Source organism: Malus domestica, chromosome 07, assembly GCF_042453785.1.
Source record: "Malus domestica chromosome 07, GDT2T_hap1".
NCBI lineage: Eukaryota > Viridiplantae > Streptophyta > Magnoliopsida > Rosales > Rosaceae > Malus > Malus domestica.
Window position 1 is genome coordinate 18,982,536 of NC_091667.1, and position 19,965 is coordinate 19,002,500.

Here is a 19,965-nt window from a genome sequence, read left to right on the forward strand (position 1 = left end):
GCGTTTGCATGTTGACGGCGCATCCAACTACGAAGGCTCATGAGCAGCCGTGTTTCTTGCCACCCCAGACGTTTCAATGCTCAAGCAAGCGATCACTCTAAACTTCAAAACATCTAACAACGAAGCAGAATACGAAGCCCTACTAGCAGGCCTTCGAATGACAAAAGACTTGGTGGTGAAAAAGCTTTCCATTCATTCCGAGTCCTAGCTAATCACCAGCCAGACTACCAGGGGCAAAGGCATGATGATCATAGCAACCGATTACTTCACCAAATAAGTAGAAGCAGAGCCCATGACGATCATGGTTCAGACAGACATAGAGCGCTTCATATGAAGGAGTATCATTTGTCGATTTGGCTTCCCTTAATCCATCATCATCGACAATGGCCCGCAATTCGTGGGCAAAGATTTGGCGAAGTTCTTCCAAAAATATGGCATCAAGCAGCACATGTCTATGCCAAGATATCCTCAAGGCAATAGGCGGGCCAAAGCATCCACTAAGATGATCCTCGACTGCCACAAGAAATCCCCCACCAATAAGAAAAGAAAATGGCCATACGAACTCCAAGGATGTCTATGGGCATATCGCACAACCAAAAGACGAGCAACCGAAAGGAGATGGCCACAAGCTTAGATCTGGAAGAAGAGAGGCGCGAACAGACTATCACTCACATTGCAGCCTACCAGCATCAACTCCTCTCCAGCTACAACAAAAGGGCCAAGATCCGGCAGTTCCAGCCCGGAGATCTGGTCATAAGAAAACCTTTATCACTGCCAGCAGAAGAGGCTCTAAAAATATGGATCCCATCTGGGAAAGTCAGTACAAGATCAGCAGAGTAGGTGGCAAGAACAATTACACCTTCGCCCCCATAAAACCACAAAAAGATAAAAAAACAGTGGAACGCCTACAATATGAGGAAGTGCCATGTGTGACCTCTCGCTACATCAAAGCCCGAAGACTCAAGCAGCGCGACGGGTACTACCTCACCAGCCTAGGATTATCCAGTTGTTATGCAGTTCTTACCTTACATCTAAGTTCTCGTTCGTTTAACTCATTTTTCAATGAGGAATTCAGAAGTAATCACGACTTGGCTTGGCTGCATGCTTACAACAACTAATCACTCCTGCACTTCAAAAGAAGACTGCACCCTTCTTAGGGACTTACCGCAGGAATTGCGCCCCCCGAGGGACCAACCATGCTCTCCAATGCGAGAGGGTAAACTAATTGCTCTCCAACGCGAGAGGGTAAACCAATTCCCCGACACCCACATGGGTCAGCTTTCCAAGAACGGGAGGATAAACTCTACACTCCGAATATCCAGACGTTGATGAGCCGGGCTGCCCTAGTATAACTAGATGCATGATGGCTTGCGCTGGGATTCCTAGAAGTAGCCACAATGGTCTTTTTCAAGGCTTAGCTAACTGAAGGATTTTGGGTCTCTTGGCCTAATCTGTGAGGAACCGGGCCCTAGAGACGGAGATGGCACATTACGCAGTACATCTGATGGACGGCTGCCCTGGAATCCTAAAGCTGCTACCGAGTGCACTAAGGTAGCCTACGAATTCCGGAAGACTGTCTACGGCTTGCCCTTCGAGCAGTAAAGCCGCACTAGACTTATACAACCACACATTCTTGTGAAAGGTTAAACAAGCTAGCATGCATATACGAAGTTGATAAGCTTCACCTCTGCCAATCGCGGAACAACCTACACCAAGTCCTAAAGTGTTGTGATACTTGCTACGCAACCTACGGAATTGGAGAAAGTCAAGGTTAACAGCCTAGTGGTTACGCGGACTTGTCTGCTTCTGTAAGTAAGGCATCCGGCTGCCAACCTTATGGCTAAAAACTTTGCAAAGTTCTACACCAACACCTACGACTGCATAGGCTACGCGGGCTTGTCTGCTTATAAAAAAGTAGCATGCCTGCCACTGGTCTATCAAGTCTAAAGGTTAGGGCATGAACAAAAGGAGCGAAGATGAAGAAAAGCAAAGGAAAACATGTTTATAAACAACTAGTAAAGGCCGAAGGAGTTCAAGCAAAACAAGAGTTACAAGGAAAAACAAATAAAATCCTAAAGGCTACCTAGAAGACTATAGCAGCTTGGACATCCCACGACTACTCGGTCGCCACACCTTCAGCAGTCGCAACGCTCTTAATAGCGGTATCATCCGGCGCTTCACCCTCGGCTGCCCCAACCTAGGCACTAACTTCTCCAACTACTTCACCAATGGAAGCCTCAAAAGTAAAATCAAGCAAGTCTTCCGGAGAAATAAAGAAGACTTTCGTTGATTTTCAGTACACTTTAAAGTTCCAACACTTGGGGTTTAAGCCTATCAACGATTCTTTTGAAGTGGACACTTGATTATAAGCAGCAATCAACTTTTCATCCTTTGCATAAGCAGCGAAACAAAGCTCAGAAACTGCAAACTCAAGATCTTGAATCTAAGCTGCAAAGGAGTGGGGGCAGACATATGAGACCCCTTCAAAGCAACAAGCTCAGAATCTGCCATAATATTTGCTGTCTCCTTAGTAGCCTTGCTATATCTGCATCATAGCAAGCATAGCAGTCCTTCTATAATTGGGTCGTATACTTCGCAAACGAGCTTGGGCAAACACCTTTCTGACGCCATCAACAAACTTGGCACAAGCGTCCATGTTTTCAAGAGATCTGGTTTCAAAAGCACATAGATCTCAGCAGCCCCTCCAGAAGCAAGCTTAGTGGATTTCTCACAGCTGCCTACGCGAGCAGTCTCCTCATTCCCATCAGGCGAATCAGTCTCAGTGAAGGAAATTTTGTGAAAAACATGTTCTTTTGAGCAACATCTATAGCGTGCAATTAACAAATTAAAGGCGGAATCATGCTTGTATGCACTCAAAAACAAAACATTACCCATGAAATTCAAAGCCTAGTAGTTAGGTGAACCAAGACTCAACTCAAAACAAAGTGAGTTGAGAAATTTATACCTTTGTTGATTCCTCTTTGCATAAGCAAAGGATAATCACCCAAGAGATAGGGCCTTCATTCCTTACTTCTTAGCTCCATGGATTTGGATGGAAGAATTGGTTTCTCCAAGTTCTCAAAGTTGAGAACCTCTAAGTCTCCACACCAAGGAAGGATTGATGAAGAAATGAGTGACCTAGAGGAAGTAAGATTGCTAGCTATGTTCCTCTAGGGTGGCCGGCCTCTTAGAGAGCAAAGAGAGCTTTTGTTCTCATCTTTTCTCCCAAAAGAAACCCCAATGAAGAAAATGCTATAAAGTCATATTTATACCTACCTTCATTGGAGTGGCAAACTTGTAATAAGTCCAAAACCCACTCCATTATCAATATGGCCGGCCATAGGGTGTTATTGGGTTGTTTGGGCCTTTGTGAATATTTAGTCATTAAGTTGTCATACAACTTAAGTTAATGGGCTTGACGTTCGAAGCCCATTAGGCCTTAAGGCCCAAAACTAACCCTAGGTCTTTTAACGAACTTTATTCGTTTGATTAATTAACATATTAATTAATCCTTGCCATAAATAATTAAACCATTTAATTATTCTTACTCATCTCCGTTGTTTCTTCAATCTTTACCTTACACGGTGTAAGATCCATTAGGTTCCTTTTAGCGAGGCAGTGGGCGATTAGAACTCTTTCAAATCGATTGTGAATTGAAACTTACTTTCAATTCTCCCTTTTAGTGATTATACATGTTTAGGACTTCCACAAACCATGAGTGACACCTAGCAGTATGTCATGGTTACCCAAGCTAATTAGAAGAGGTGGAGAACCTATTCAGTTTAGGATTACAATGCAATACGGTCTTTCTCTAATACAATACTTTTGACCACATTGTTTGGATTGATAGTTTATTCATGTCTACTATCCAATGTGATTCATTTACTTATATGATTACCTCGAATGTGATTTGGAATGACTTCCTAAATCTCATTCATACTCTGGCCAGAGATTCTTAATCATATCATAGAGTATTCTCCTTCAAACGGTTTGAAGGTTAGAGATCCCTTGTTGCGCATTTACTTGCCTCCATGGCTAAGTGGCTTAACCCCAACTATGCCGTGGACACCCTCTGATGGAGTGACTTTGACATAGTCAAAGATCAAGGACTTAACCACAAGACAATTATGATGTCTCAGGTCAAATGACTACTTTGCATTATCCCAACCATGAGTTCTCATGTGACATGAGTATGAGAACTCCTCGTTGATCGTGTTCAGTGGACTTATTTGCTATTGAGCACCTACATGCTTGTCTTGGTGTCAATCACACCAATGACTTGAGACCAGTCACTCTCCATGAGAGAAGACACAGCATATACTGATCTTAACGGACTGTCAATGCCCAATTGGCAATCTTATGATCAGGAACGTTTAGGATATGTATACGAAAGAGAATGGTCTCATAAATCTAATTTGTTTAAATTACATTCTCCTAATTACATATTCCTTGGACTTATCGTTTAAGCATGTAACATTTATATGAGATGGCTTAAAACAATAATCTTTGCCCTTGATATTAAACTAGATTAGTTTAACATGTGAAATGTCCGTAAAGTATCATCACATGATTGGTTTTAGGGCACGTTTCCAACACTCAGCAGCATAAGGAATGGGCCTTGGCGCCACTTTAGCAGCAGAGTCCACCTTATCGCTCTTCATAATAGCAAGCCTCTCCAAAGATGAACCGGACTTTGCTCCCAACAGACGTCTTGGTACAAAATTCAACACTAGGAGCATGACAGAACCTTTATGCCGAACAATCCTATCAGCAATCGTACTAGCCATTCTTGACATGGCAGGCGCCACATACTCATATCTAGTAGCCTCATTTTTCATTCCCTTGGAAAAAGTCAAGTCAATCACAAGCCTGGAGGCAGTCAACGAACCCGCGCCAGCGAAAGAAGTCTTTGGTTTTTTCTCAGCCGGTATCTCTTGAGCAGGCAGGGAAGATCTCTTTTCCCACCTTCATTTGCAGCAGGATCCACAACAGTGATTAGACGAGCCAATGCATCCACCTTGATCCTATTCACCTCCTCTTTTGGGAGCAGCCCATGTTTCTCCTGACGAATAGAGCTAAAGTAGCCAACGTCATTCTTGGTACCTAGCAAGGGAGTTCAACCTAACATTCCAGCAGCTCATGAGGCCCGCAACCTCTTCATTTCTCTTAATCACTGGCCTAGCTCGCGTCATGTCCAAAAGCCTAAAAGGACATGAACCATGTGACTCGCCTAGTACTGCGCCTCAGTGCCACAATTCGCGGCCCCAGCCACATAAGCTGCCCTTGGTTCTAGCCAAGTCAAGCAGCTTAAAACAGTGGTCCCTGCCACAATACCTCCTCGGCCCATGCCGAGCCGACTCCTGGCCCATGCCAGCCGACGTGCCGCACCACCCCGACGGCTGCCCCGCGGTAACACCATCCAAGAAGAAGACAAGGAAAATTAATATTTTCTTACCTCAGTGAGGCACGAAAAAGACGAAGAAAGCAACGAAAGACGGTCCTTTGTATGGGCAAGATGTAGAAGATTGCTAGAGGAGGGGGAACAAATATCCTCTAAGCTATTTCTCTCTTGTAAGGTAGAATAAATCGCTCTCCAAAGTTGATTTAATAACCCACTTAAGGTGGACTTAAATAGGCTTTGAGAGAAATTTATTTCCCTTTCCTAGAAGGATCTAATTTCATATTAAAGAAAGAATCTATATCAAAATAGGAAGCAGTTCTAAGTTTCCTAAAACAAGAAGATCTCTACACCTGCTGCCTTTTTCTGCGAGCAGCCCAACAGGTGTGGGGGCATTTGTGGAGCCAAAAATATTCACAAGGCGACACGTGGATTTTTTACAAAAGAAGACAAAACTACCCTTGGGGCATACCGGGATTCCCACGCGCAAGCAGCAGACAATTATCCTTCAACCAAGTCAAAAGTGCCCAAAATAGGTATCAACTTAAAACCTAATTTATTCATATATTTCCTATTTCATTATTTAGCTAATCAATTAGCTAAATATTATACCTATTCCATAATTCCTAAAACATTCCTTCTAAAATAATGATAATTAGCTAATTATTCCCTTAATTAGCATTTAGACCATTCACTTTATCCTAACTCCCACAAAAAGGCCGGCCATCTTTCATCCTTCTACCTTTTTTCCTTTATATGACAAATAATTAGCCAAGTTAATTAGGGAGTTATTGGCTAATTATTTTGTAACTCCTAATTAAACCCAAAAAACCCTAGCCACCTCCTATCCCTATAAATATACTCTCATTCTCACCAAAAAGAGGAGAAAAAATTCCAACACTTTGGCAAAAATCCCAAAAATCCCAAAATTCTCTAAACACTCTTTCTCTCTAAATTCTAACTTTGGCATTGGAGGTTCTTCGGCCAAAGCCCCCCCCCCCATTCGTGGGCGCGTGAGGCTCTTGGCCTTAACCTAAGGTGTTAATTGTTTTGTAGGTGTAAAATCGTCCAAGATCGAGGAGGAGAAAATTTGCATCCACAGAGGATACCAACGATGACCAAAATGTTCACCAAGACGATTCATTCGCAACTACCTGAAACCTTCCTGGAGTACAAAGCAACCGCATCATTCAACCACCAGTTGAGATGTCGGGTGTCACCACACTTGAAATAGATGCATTAGCTATTGACCTCGAGCGCCTACCACCAATTCAACGAAATTCCTTGTTTGAAGATAGCATCAATGATTCAAGTAATGAAAGTGATATTAAAGAGGATTATAAGGAAGTATATGAGTATACTGATAGTGATCGAGCATTCACTGATCAAATATTATTATGTACTACCCCAAAATATTCTATTAACTTTCTTTTTAACTTCAAAGCTCATTTCTCTTATTGTGCTTAAAAAAAAATTGACACTTTGCCGGACGGAATCCAAAAGATTCGTCGGGTAAAGAAGTCTTGCCCGACGAAATCCTAAACTATTCAGTCAGTTAAAGTCTATAGGGGGTTTATATTCGTCGAGCAAACTGTGCATAATTCGCAAGCAAATGTTTTGGCAAATTTCACATATTGAAATCCTTCGAGGATTTTCGCAGTCTTGAAAATTAATTTCCACAATCCAACTGTCAATATAGTTGGTATATCCTACAAGATTGTAAATGTCAAAAATCACCAAAAATGAACATTTGGAGATTAGGTAGTGGGACAAAATCCTTCAACGGTTAGAAATGAAAAATCAATATTTAATGGTTATTTGAGCTCTGATTTTAATTTTAATTACTTTGACAGCTACACTTCTTGACCCTAGAAGAATACAATAAACAAACATGATCATGAATTAAAAACATTTTACAATAGTGATTACCACAAAATGATATGTAATCTACGAAATTAATTTCCACGATCCAAACAGTTAAACTTGTTTGAATACAATACAAGATCGCATGTGAAAAAAAATCACCAAAGATAAACTTTTAGGGAGTAGGAATCCGGGCAAAAGGTTGGACGGTTACAAACTTAGCATCATGACTTAATGGCTATATCACCTTTGTTTTGGGTTATTTTTTTCAAAGATGCTAACTGAGGGTTAAAACCTATATTGAACACACTTGATCATCAAATTTGATAATCATTTAACCGTTGCAAAGAAATAAAAATAACAAATAAAAATAATAAAAAAAATAAAAGTCTGGAGATCTTTTAATTTTTAAGCTTTGTCTGACGAAAATCATATATTTCATAGGGCAAAGTGGACAAATTTCATGGGGTAAAATACAAATTTCATTGGGCAAGCCTGAAAGCCCCGAAATTTTTTTTTCCCGAAGAAATAGAATTTCCCTCCAAATTTAGGGGTTGCCCAACAAATTGCTTAGGTCTTTGCTAGGCAAACGTTATTTCCCACCAAATTTTTTCGCCCAAATTTCACTTGGCCACTCTTTTGTTTTTTTGAAACCTTTGTCCTACGGAATGGTACTTTGGGCAAACTTTAAGTTGGACTCATGTTAAAAAATTAAGATCCTTGCCTGATGAAATGGTTCGTCAGGCAAACACTAATAGAAAAAACAATTTGCGCAACCAAACTTTACGCTACACACCAAATTTCATTGTGCAAAAACATTTCGTTGCACAAGAAGACTTTGCACGACGAAATTAAATGTATGTCGCTCAAAGGTTGAGAAAAAACCCTAGTGGCTGGAGGATTGGTGCCAAAATATCGCGCGACAAACAATTTTCCCACGAAAATCTTGTGCTACGACGAATTTGTTGCTCAAAGTGCGGTAAAATGGTTTGTTGAGACATTTAAGGTGAAGTAATTACAGCAAGCTTTGCATGATGAAGCCTTCATCGCTCAAAGGTCCCACGAGTTCTATAAAATTACATATTCACTTTCCCTTTTCCTCTCATACTTTCCCCAAAACCCTCAAGTTCCCCTTGTTTTCTTCTTCGCCAAACCCCTCATATCCCATTCTTGTTTTATTTTTTTGTACGATGGCCGATTCCGCTGTAGCTCCAACTAAAGGATGTGAGGGAGAAGAATCTTGGAAAGGTAATACTAATTGTTTGTGGATTTAATAGTTTTATTTTTGTTTTTGAAAAAATATACTGGATGATTATAAAATTGGATGAATTACTTAGTTTGATTATGAAATTTTTATTTTTTTCATAGACATAAAAAACAAGAGAATGTTTAGGCGGGTCAAAAGGGGGATTAATAATGATGAGCTAAGGCGAATCAACTATGATGATTTCAAGGGATTTGAGACGGAGTCGCACGACATTGGAATAGTATTGCAAAGAACAAATGTTCTACAAAGTGGACGTCTTTGAAAAAGGTGCTAGAGGACCTGAAGAACTTATCAGTAAATTCTTATTATTAAATTAATAATTATTTTTATTATGTAATATATGATAATGTTTAATATTTAATACTTTTTTTTGCATAACTTATTTAAATTTTTTCGTACTGCTGCCGTCATTGCTCCAGCAAACGTGGACCTTATGGTGATTGCTCAAGTTGGTTCTTGGGTGCCCGAGTCATCGACGTATTCTGTGGCGCTTTCACTTAGCATTCATTAGACTCATCGATGTTCTCATACACCCAACACCCCTCAACTTCGGCATCTACTGTCGAAGGAGAGGGATCCCAAGCAGTTAAAATATAGTAAATATTGTACCTCGTTATACTTTCATTGTTTAAATATTTTATGTTGAATATCATCATCAATTGCCTGCTCTGAATGTCGGTTTTGTGCCAAATTGTGTCATTGACCTGTTGAAATTGTTGGTTGGATATGGAATATTGTTTGCAGGTTTTGGGAAATGTTATACTTATAAGGGAGATTCTGTCGAATTTTTGGTAGAATTTGAAGTTTGTGTTTTGCCTTGTTAATTTTTTTTTTTGCAACCAAGAAAAACACTCAGGGTCCATGCCGACATTTGAAGACGGCGAAGGTCATACACTCGACCAACGCTCGTATCATTGTTGGATTTGACGAGCGACATTAGGCAACCCCAATGACAAAGCAACGTAGCAGCTTGGCCCACGACATAGGGCATGTAGTCCGGACCATGGTCTGAAATGCCGATAATATCGGCGAAATATCGCCGATATTATCGGTTTTTACGGGAATCGATTTTTTTTTCAATATCCAAATGGTTTTCGGGATAATATCGCGATATTATCGAAATTATCGAAAATATCGGAACTGGGATGCTCGGAGAAGAAGGCTTCTGTGGGGAAGAAATTGGGGAGGCTCTGGGAAGCAGTTATGAAAATCAATGGCAGGATGAGGCCCTTCGTTTTTCCATTTACAGGGGTTGCGGCGATTGAAGGGTTGAAGGGTTGGGGGGGGGGGAGATCCGCGGTGATTGAAGATTCGAAGGGTTGGGGGGGAGAGATCTGAAGATTCGAAGGGTGGGGGGGGGATCTGAAGATTCTAAGTGTGGGGGGGGGCGCAACGGAGAAGAGATTGTGGGGGGGGGGGGGAGATGGGGGATTCGAAGGCCCGGGGGAGGAAGAAGGGGATCTAAAAAGGGGGTTTGATTTGGAAAAGAGTGGGATTTAGGAAGAAGCAGATGGGCTTGTCACCTTGGTCTTTCGCATGTTTCCATTTCCAGGAAGAAGCAGAGAGGGACTGACTGAGAGGAGAGCTCTCGGAGAAGAAGAGAGAAGGATCGAGATTCAAGAAGACTGAAAGGAGAAGAGAGAGGGATTGACTGAGAGCTCTCGGTGTGCGTGTGTGGTGTGGGTTCTCTCGAACTCTGTGTGCATGTGTGGTGGCGTGTGTAAGAGTGTAATGTGAAAAAATTTATCTCTGTGTGTGTGGTGGCGTGGCGTGTAATGTGAAAAAAAAACATGAAAATAATTTATAGGACGAATAAAGTGTAAAATATTGTACTAATTCATTATATATAAATGATTATGGTGTGTTTAATCTTGTTTTCATTAATTACTACATATTTTTTACAGTCACAGTGTTTGCCAGCTCGCTGTATAATCAACTTAAATCAGTTAAATCCATCATGCAATGCATTTCCTTCCAATTTTTTTTTATAAACTAATAGATAATTGACTAAATAAACATCCTGCAAAGTTTCAATAAAAATTTCCAAGTTTTTCTTACAATTTCCGTGGTTTCCATGTAATTTTTATCGATATCGATATTTTACCGATATTTCCATCGATATTTCCATATTTTCGGACTACCGATATTTCCGATATTACCGATATTTAATACCTTGGTCCGGACCAATTGCCTTATGTGCTGGGATTCTTAGTGAGCAATGTCAGAGGAACTGAAGAAGATGGTACACCATCATTCGTTGGTAAGTATCCAAATTCTCAACTTTTATTCGCTTTTCAATAAAGTATAATATTTTAATATTATCAAATATTTTTTCAACATTTTTCTATTTGTAGACAAACTATAATAATGACGACATGGATGAGAGGATGGCCATGAACAGTTTGCAACCCAATACAAGCAGTGGAAGAGCGACCTCCACAAGTTTTTTGAGCCCTATGATGGTCTATACACTACTAGTCAAATTTTTAAATTTAATTTAATATATAGATTCACTAATACTTAAGAGTTTATTCATACTTTCATTAAGTATAACATAAGATTTTGTGGTATCAACTATTGTAAATATTTTAAATTGAAGATCGAGTTCATTCATTGTATTCATATAGGGTCAAGGAGTGTAGATGTAAAAAATCATCAAAATCGGAGTTAAAATAACCGTTAAATCGTGATTTTTCATTTTATAACCGTTGCTCTCCTTGGGGAGGCCTTTCCGAGTTGGAAGAGCGCCTAGAGGACTGAGAGTGGCTTTGCAAGCATTTTCAGAACAAGAAATATTTGGTACGTATACTAATAATATTTTATTAATTTCTTAGTAATATTATTAAATTTTTTTTACACACCCGGACTCGAAATGTCCACCTGGACTCCGAATCGAGCTGTGCTGGCTGTCACCCAGAAGGTGACGAAGTCATAAAGTGTAGTGAGGTGGAAAATGTGGATAAATTTAAACTAAAAGTGCCTAAATGGAAGAGTACGTATGTGAGCGTGAATGAAACCATTTCACACTTGATGTCAGAGCATAGGTAAAGCACAGTAAAAGTAGAATGAGAATTATACCATCGAAAGTAATCTCCAATGCCTAGATTACCAAGAATCCTCGTTGACACAAAAGCTCTGCCACTAAAACCTGAAGGGGCAAAAAAAAAACAAGAGTGAGTGGGCCTAAAAGTAAAGCTTTGTAAAAATATTTTCAAAAACATAATAACCCCTCGTCGTAAAACAAGTATAGTTTCTAAAATTTACATACTACGTATAGTATGAAAATACTTATCGTAGCCAGCAGTATCTCAAGAATTCAATACGCCTTAACATTTCATAAATAAACATCTAACGTCCGGTAATCACATAATCTCTCATAAACAAACATATCATAACAAGTGTTCATTGACATATGCTGACACACAAGTTCATGCAGAGATATTCTGACATGAGCAAGAATGGGTGTAATAATGATTTACACTCTAGTACTACAATCACGTGAAGACTAATGTTATACGCATCACATACGAGTCCTAATTTCCTATAGCAATATAGGACATGACTGACACCTACAATGGATCCAAAGTGAGTGTGTGGTGTGATGTGAATATACACGTGAAGCCTGGCCCTTGACTGAGCAAGTACAAACACCAATATAGCACATGATGAGCAGATAACGTGAATATGGTCATGCCACATAAATACATTAATTCTAGTCATTATAGTACTATTCATGGTCATAAATATAATTAAGTCAACCCTTTATAGTACGCATACCTGTGCGCCCCGTAGGACGTAAAATCATTTCATAAATTCCGTTGATGCACTAATTCTTATAGACGTTAATCTAATCTAGCGTAACGTAGAAAATTCTTTATTAAATATATAAATGGAAACTAAATAAATGTATTATATTTAAAAGCAAAGACCCACTCACAGATACTTGCGAAGTCATAGCTGTTCGAGTGAGGGAAGCCGGAGTCTTCGATAATTATCGCACCTAAGCATAATATTGGGACCCATTAGTAAAACTCAACTAAAATTATTAAATTTAGAAAAACGGAGTGCACATTTGAAATTAGGGAGTCAAAATACGCTAAGAAAGGTCCCCGGAAAATTTTGTGAAAAGTCAATGGTCAACCAAAATCAACTGAGACACCAACTTGGTTAACTACGTTAAATCTTCAGAATTTCATTGAATAGATGTCAGAAAAGGGGCTCAGGGCGTCAAAATTAGCCTAGGAGGGTTTTAGAGAAAATTTCGGAAAACGTCAACTTTAGGAATTTCTAGAGAATATTCCAGGAATATAATCCAAGATTTCGGATCCATTTGAAAATGGATGAACTAAGACGTTGATTTTATGTTACAGAAAAGAGTCAAGGCCAACAAGATCAACCGATTGAAGAAGATAACTTTCCACCGGTCGTGTTCTAAATTCCCCGAGATTGACATGTTTAAAGACAATTATGTTCGACCTGGGGATGAGAGGACTGAGCAGCTGCATGTAAGTATATTTAATTCTTATTATTCTTAAACTTGTAATTAGCATAAAAGTTAATTAAATTTTAATTAATTATTAATATGTTTTTTTGTTATTATTACAAGCGACGATGGTAGAGAAAGGCAAGGCTGTTCTTTAGGAGGTGGCATTGCAGCTTTCCCAAAAGACCCCGTTGGAGGACGTGACTCCGACCAAGGATGCAGGGTTTCATATCCTAATTGAGACCCTGGTTCATACACTCAGTTGGGGGCCTGGTAAGGTTTGTTGGGGGGATAAGGAATGCCCGACTTCAGCCCACTGATGCCTCATCTTCCAAACAAGCCATGAGCCAGGTCACCACTTTGACGCAGGAAGTGGCGGACCTGAAGCAGAAGTTTGCAGCCCAGGATAAAGCGATGGCGGCCCATGTGGGTAAGAAGTCTCATATCTTACAGACCCTATAGTTGTCAAGCATAAGTCTGCCACCAGCTTCTCCTCCATCGTCGAGCTCCCAACCCTCCACCTGAAAGAGATCCAGCATACCGATGCCGACACAGTAGACTTCACAGAACTTTTTATGTAGCCTTTTTTTTTCCAGGTATTTTAAATTTTTCTTACTTGTGTGTACATTTGCTTATATAGTATAAATAAATAGTTTATTTATTTATTAATTATTGTTTATAATTTAATTAAATATTTGCAAATAAATTAAATATATTTAATTTAATAAAAAATCAAAAATAAAAGAAAAATAAAATAAAATAAAAAATAAACAAAATAATATTTGGGCGAGGAAGCCCTTCATCGCATAATATTAGAAGCAAGAAATGTATTCGTCGTGCATATTTGTCAATGACGAAAATTTCATAATAAAATAATAAATTACTTGAATTTTGTTGCATAAAGGTTTACTCGACGAAGGTCTTCGTCGAGCGTGTTCTGACATGATTTTGTACCCTTGATATCTGCGTAACGATAAGCTTTGTTCCCTATATTTTATGCAACGAAGCGGAGCTTCGTTGTGCAAGAACCCTTGCGCGAGGAACGGCATTTTGATTCAACATACAAACACTTTTTTCAAGAGCTTTACACGACGTCAACTTTGCAACCAAGCTTTCGTTGTGTTAATCTTTAAAAGGCGGAACATGTCTTTGCACGATGAACTTTGCTTCGTCACGAGAAGTGTTAAATGTAGTAGTGAAAGGCCTTATGTTCTTTATCAAGCCGAAACCTCTCCATTTGCAGCAACTTTCAATTCTATCTCTCTCCACAAAATTCCCCACTGCAAAATCAGCTCCAAAATCCGCTCCAAAATCCCTCCTTAGCTCTCACACTTGCTATCTCTTTCGACATCTCTCCAACTCTATACTCCCACAAAGGAATGATATTATTCTCAATCATTTCGAAGTTGTGATTCCTATGTTTGAATTTATGTTTACATTGTGTGCTTGTGATTTATATTGTGAATGTATGATATATATTGTGCATTTGTGATTTGTGATTTGTAGGTTTTAATTTTTACGAAAATTTGGGTTGGAAAAAATTGGGGAGATTGGTGAAGGACGTGGGGGATGATTTGAGGGGGAAGACAGGTTAGGAGGGTACGTGCAGATAGGGATGGGCAAATACTCATCGGTTATGGGTAACCGCGGTTATCCGTCTATTTAAATTTTGCGGTTACGGTTATGGGTAGCCATTTAGATAATTAAATGGTTATGGGTATAACCATTTACCCGTAAAATTTAAATTGACGGTTATGGGTATTAACCGCGGTTATAATGGTTACCCGTTTACCCTTTTATTTTAGTAAGTGTGTTAGGTTTTTTTATTTAGGTTATTTGAGTTCTTTCAATCTGCAATGACTTATAATCTGAATTAGCATGTACTGTAAGTCTGTAAATTTCTGAGTTATGGTAAATCCTACACTGTAAGTCTGTAAGGTTCTATTTAAGTTTATTTGATCCTCATGTGCTGTTGGATACCTTGATATTTTATCTATTTAATTTTGTTGATTGCCTTTGATATTTCATAACTCATAACCTTACAGACTTACAGACTTTCAGTGTGCATAAATACGAATGATACATCATGTTGCTCTAAGTTATGGTAATTGCATGTTGTTTTATATCAGGTTTGCATATGTTCCATGCCCGCATAATGCCGACACACTTTTTGATCCTTCATACATATTTCCTCATATATGCCAACACCTCTAGTTAAAAACATTTCTTTTGGGATACTAATTCAATTTATACATTTCTTTTGTAGGCCTCTTTTGGTGACAACGAGTCGATGAGACTTTGTGATTGAATGTGCTTAAAGCATTAGTGTTCGAAAGTGTTTAGCTTTGAAATATTTTGGAGCTTTGAATTATCTAATATTCAAGATAATGACTACCTTGAGTTTTTAGAAGCTTTACTTTGTAATCATATGGATGTTATAATTGAATACTTGCTTGGGTATAGAAGGAAAAATATGTCAAAAATATATGAATTTTCTTTACAATATGCTTGCTCAAGTAATGAGAGGTATTTTGTTCGTAAAAAATCCATTAGCAAATATATTATAGTACCTTGATTGATTAAAATTATCGTTCATCTTTATTATTTCAATTATTGGAGTTGTGTACGGTTACGGTTAAAAAAAAATGTAAATAGGCACAAAAAGGGGTAAATGGGTTAAAAAATGGATAAACGGGTATGGATAAACGTGCATACGGTTACGGGTAAATGGGTACGCGGTTATGGGTATGGTTAACCGTTTATAAACGATTATGGGTATGGAAACCGTTTAGGTAATTACCCAACGGATAAACGGTTATGCGAGTATGAGTTAAACGGTTATGGGTAAATAACCGTGGTTACCCGTCCGCCATAATCATTGCCAATCCCTACGTGCAGGACTGGTAGGGTGGGAAGGATGGTTTGGGGGAGGTGAGAAGGACTAGTACAAACTTTTAGAAAATATTAACTATAATTTTTAGATATATTATAAATTAGTAGGATAAATTTTTGATATATAATTTTTTTTTGAAGTAATATAATAAATTCTGGGAATATTATAAATTTGTATGAAATATTAAAACTATTTAGAAAAGCTTAGAAATTTTAGAAATTGTTTACAATTTTTTCTATAGATGCCTAGAACGCTCAATAGGCATCGCACATAAGGGATGACAGAACCCTCATTAAGAGATGACGGAAGAATGAGGGTTGAACACAACTTAGAACCAAGGTATTAAATATCGATGATATCGGAAATATCGGTAGTCCAAAAACACGGAAATTTCGATGGAAATATTGGGATATTATTGATATCGATAAAAATTGAATAAAAACCACGGAAATTGTAAGAAAAACTTGGAAATTTTTATTGAAACTTTGCAGGATGTTTATTTAGTCAATTATCTATTAGTTTATCACAGAAAATTGAAAGGAAATGCATTGCATGATAGATATAACTGATTTAAGTTGATTATATAGCAAGCTGGCAAACATTATGAGTATAGAAAATATGTAGTAATTAATGAAAGAAGTTTAAACATACCATAATCATTTATATATAATGAATTGGTACAATATTTTACAATTTATACATTGCATGGTAAGATACATGAGTGACTTAGTAAGGTCTAAAATATCGATGATATCGGAAATATCGGTAGTCTAAAAACACGGAAATTTCGATGAAAATATCGGAATATTATGAATATTTTAGACCATGCTTAGAACATAGGCGTGCGGGATTCCGGCATGGAGTATTGAATCAATCGATAGGAGCCCTCGTTTGGAATAAGTGCCCCATGCAATATCAATCGTTGGGTTAAGGGTTTATGTTTTATTTTATTTTTTGTTAATAAAGCTTGCCTGACGAAATGTTCGTGGGGCAAATTAGGGTTTTATTTTAAAAAAACAAAAATTTAATTTGGCCGAGGAAAATATTTCGTCAGCCAACCATTTGTCGTTGGGTGTCTTTGGTCAATGCGGGCTTGCCTGACGAACGTTCGTCGGTGTGTTTGTTGGAGAAGGTGTTGTTGCCTAATGGATATTAATTTTCGTTGGGTAAAATGTCCAACGATTTGTTTTGCACTACGACCTTTGCTGACGGATTTCTATCGTCCAAAATCTTAGGTGACAAACTCCTACTTTAGGAGACGAATGTTTTTGCCTAGCAGGTGATTTTTTTTATTTTTTATTTGTAATACACTACGTTAGGAGAAAAAAAATTTATTGACCCATATGTCACTGTGGTTGTGACCTTATTTCATATATGTTGTTCTCATCATTTAAATACTTTCATTAGAAAATGCATGCAAGGTTGTGCAAGAAAACATTTGAAGGGTACCAATTATTGTTTTCGATCTAATTGTAATATTTTTCGAATTACTCCATGCATTACATATTTTAAGCTCCAAAACCTTCCAGATACTTCCTAATGACCAAGCTTAACCTCTTTTCAGATTCTTCCAATATATATATATATATATATATATATATATATATATAGAGAGAGAGAGAGAGAGAGAGAGAGAGAGAGAGAGATACAAACTATTCTTTATTCTAATGCCTGACAGTATGCCGGCATTATTGTTTCAGAAGTCTTGGGATGTGGTGGGTGATGAGGTGAGTAATATGTGCCTAGATGTTTTGAATGGTAATAGTGATGTTGCAAGTCTTAATACTACAATGATTGCGTTGATTTCTAAAGAGGCGGCTCCCACGAGAGTAACTGAGTTTCAACTAATCAGTTTATGTAATGTTCTGTATAAGATCATTTCCAAAGCAGTGGCAAATAGGTTGAAACAGGTTTTTCCGTATGCTATATCTGAATTTCAGAGTGCTTTTATTCCTCAACGTTTGATTCATGATAATATTTTGGTGACTTTTGAATCGATATATTGTTTGAAAGTCTGGGGGAAGAAAGGGTGAAAGAAAGTTATTTTTAAGTTGGATATGGCCAAGGCATACGATCGGGTTGAGTGGGGTTTCTTGAAGAAAATGATGATTAAGATGGATTTTTTGATGATTTTCATTAACTTGGTTATGAAGTGTGTAACTTCGGTGGGCTTTTCAATTCTCATGCAGGGGTATTGTTTTGGGAATTTCTCTTCGACTCGTTGTTTACGTCAAGGTGATCCTATTTCTCCGTATTTATTCATGATTGTAGGTGAAGGATTATCGGCTTTATTACAACATGCAAAGTAAGCTGGGAAAATTCATGAGGTTAAGCTAGCACCATCTGCCCCTCCGGTTAACCACCTATTTTTTGCTGATGATAGTCTCTTGTTTTGTGATGCAAAAATAGAGGAGGTGTCCAAATTGAAAAGATTGATTGGTGTATATGAAAAGGCATTGGGACAGAAAGTTAATTTTGATGAATCGGCCATTTGTTTTAGTTCTTCATGGATTGTGAGATTAAAACACAAATTCAAGAGCTGTTGGTTGTCCCTATTGTTCTATGTCATGAAAGATACCTTGAACTCCCAATAGTTGTTGGAAAGGATAAGCGACGAATGTTTCGGTCTCTAAAAGATAGATTGTGATCGAAGGTTAATGGGTGGGAAGGCAAAATGCTATCCAGGGCAGGCAACGAAGTGCTTCTCAAGGCTGTGTGTCAAGCGGTTCCTTCCTATACAATAAGTGTCTTTCAGATTCCTTTGAGTTGTTGTAATGAATTGGAGAGCATTATGGCTAGATTCTAGTAGTCTAAAGGTGAAGGGCGAGGTATCCATTGGAAAAATTAGAAATTCATGTCTAAACACAAAGTTGATGGAGGAATGGGTTTCCGTGAATTGTTCTGTTTCAATCAAGCTTTGTTATGTAAACAGGGATGGCGTTTGTTGGAGTTTCCAAATACTTCGGTTGCTAGGATGCTCAAGGTGAGGTATTTTGAAAATTCGGAGTTCATGTCTACAGAGTTGGGGTCGACACCATCATATACATGGAGATCCATTTTATAGGGTCATGAGCTATTACAGAAGGGTATGCGTTGGCGAATTGGGGATGGTAGGTTCATATGTTTTTGGTGATGCTTAGGTACCGAGAGATAATAACTTTTATGTGACATCACCAATTCATCTCTCGATTTCAACTAAGGTATCTGATCTCCTTTCAAATTTGGGGTCCTAGGATGTAGGAAAAATATATGCGACTTTTGAATTTGATGAAGCGAAGACAATTTTATCCATTCCAGTAAGTGGAACTTTACTGGATTGGAGAATTTGGCATTTCACAGCCAATGGGGAGATATATGGTTAAAAGTGAATATTGGGTGGCTTTGGAATCTCGACACCTGATTACTTCGAATATTGATCTTGATCCTTTGATTTCTCAACAACGGATGTTCTGGAAACATCTATGGAAGCTCAAATTACCACCTAAGATTCTTCATTTCATTTGGAGGCTCGGTAATGAATTAATCCCTACTAGAGAAAGGTTGCAATTCCGACGAATGACGGAAAACGTTGGGTGTTGGCATTGTCAGGGGGAAATTGAAACTACCATTCATGTCGTGAGGGACTGTCTGCTTAGCAAATAGGTTCTTTCTTCTGTGGGCTTCCCAATGTTGGTGACAGAGATTAGATATGGTTCAACTTTGCAATGGATTATGTTTGCATCTAAAAATCTTTCTGGATCGGTTTTGGAACTATTTTTCATTAGTTTATGGACACTTTGGAATGCTAGAAACTCTTTCTACTTTGAAAATGTAAATTCTGATGCAGAAAGTTTAAAAAATTTGGTGAGGAACTATGCGGCAGAGGTGATGAACACTGCATATAGGAGAACTTCCTCATTTGAACGTTGAATCAGTTCATGGGCCCCCTCGTTGGTGGGGTTTTTCAAGTTAAATGTTGATGGCGGTGTGGATGCGACGAATGGATGCCACAGAATTGAACGAATGTTCATGGATCTAATGGTTAATGGGACTGCACATCGTCTAGCCTAATTTTGGCTACA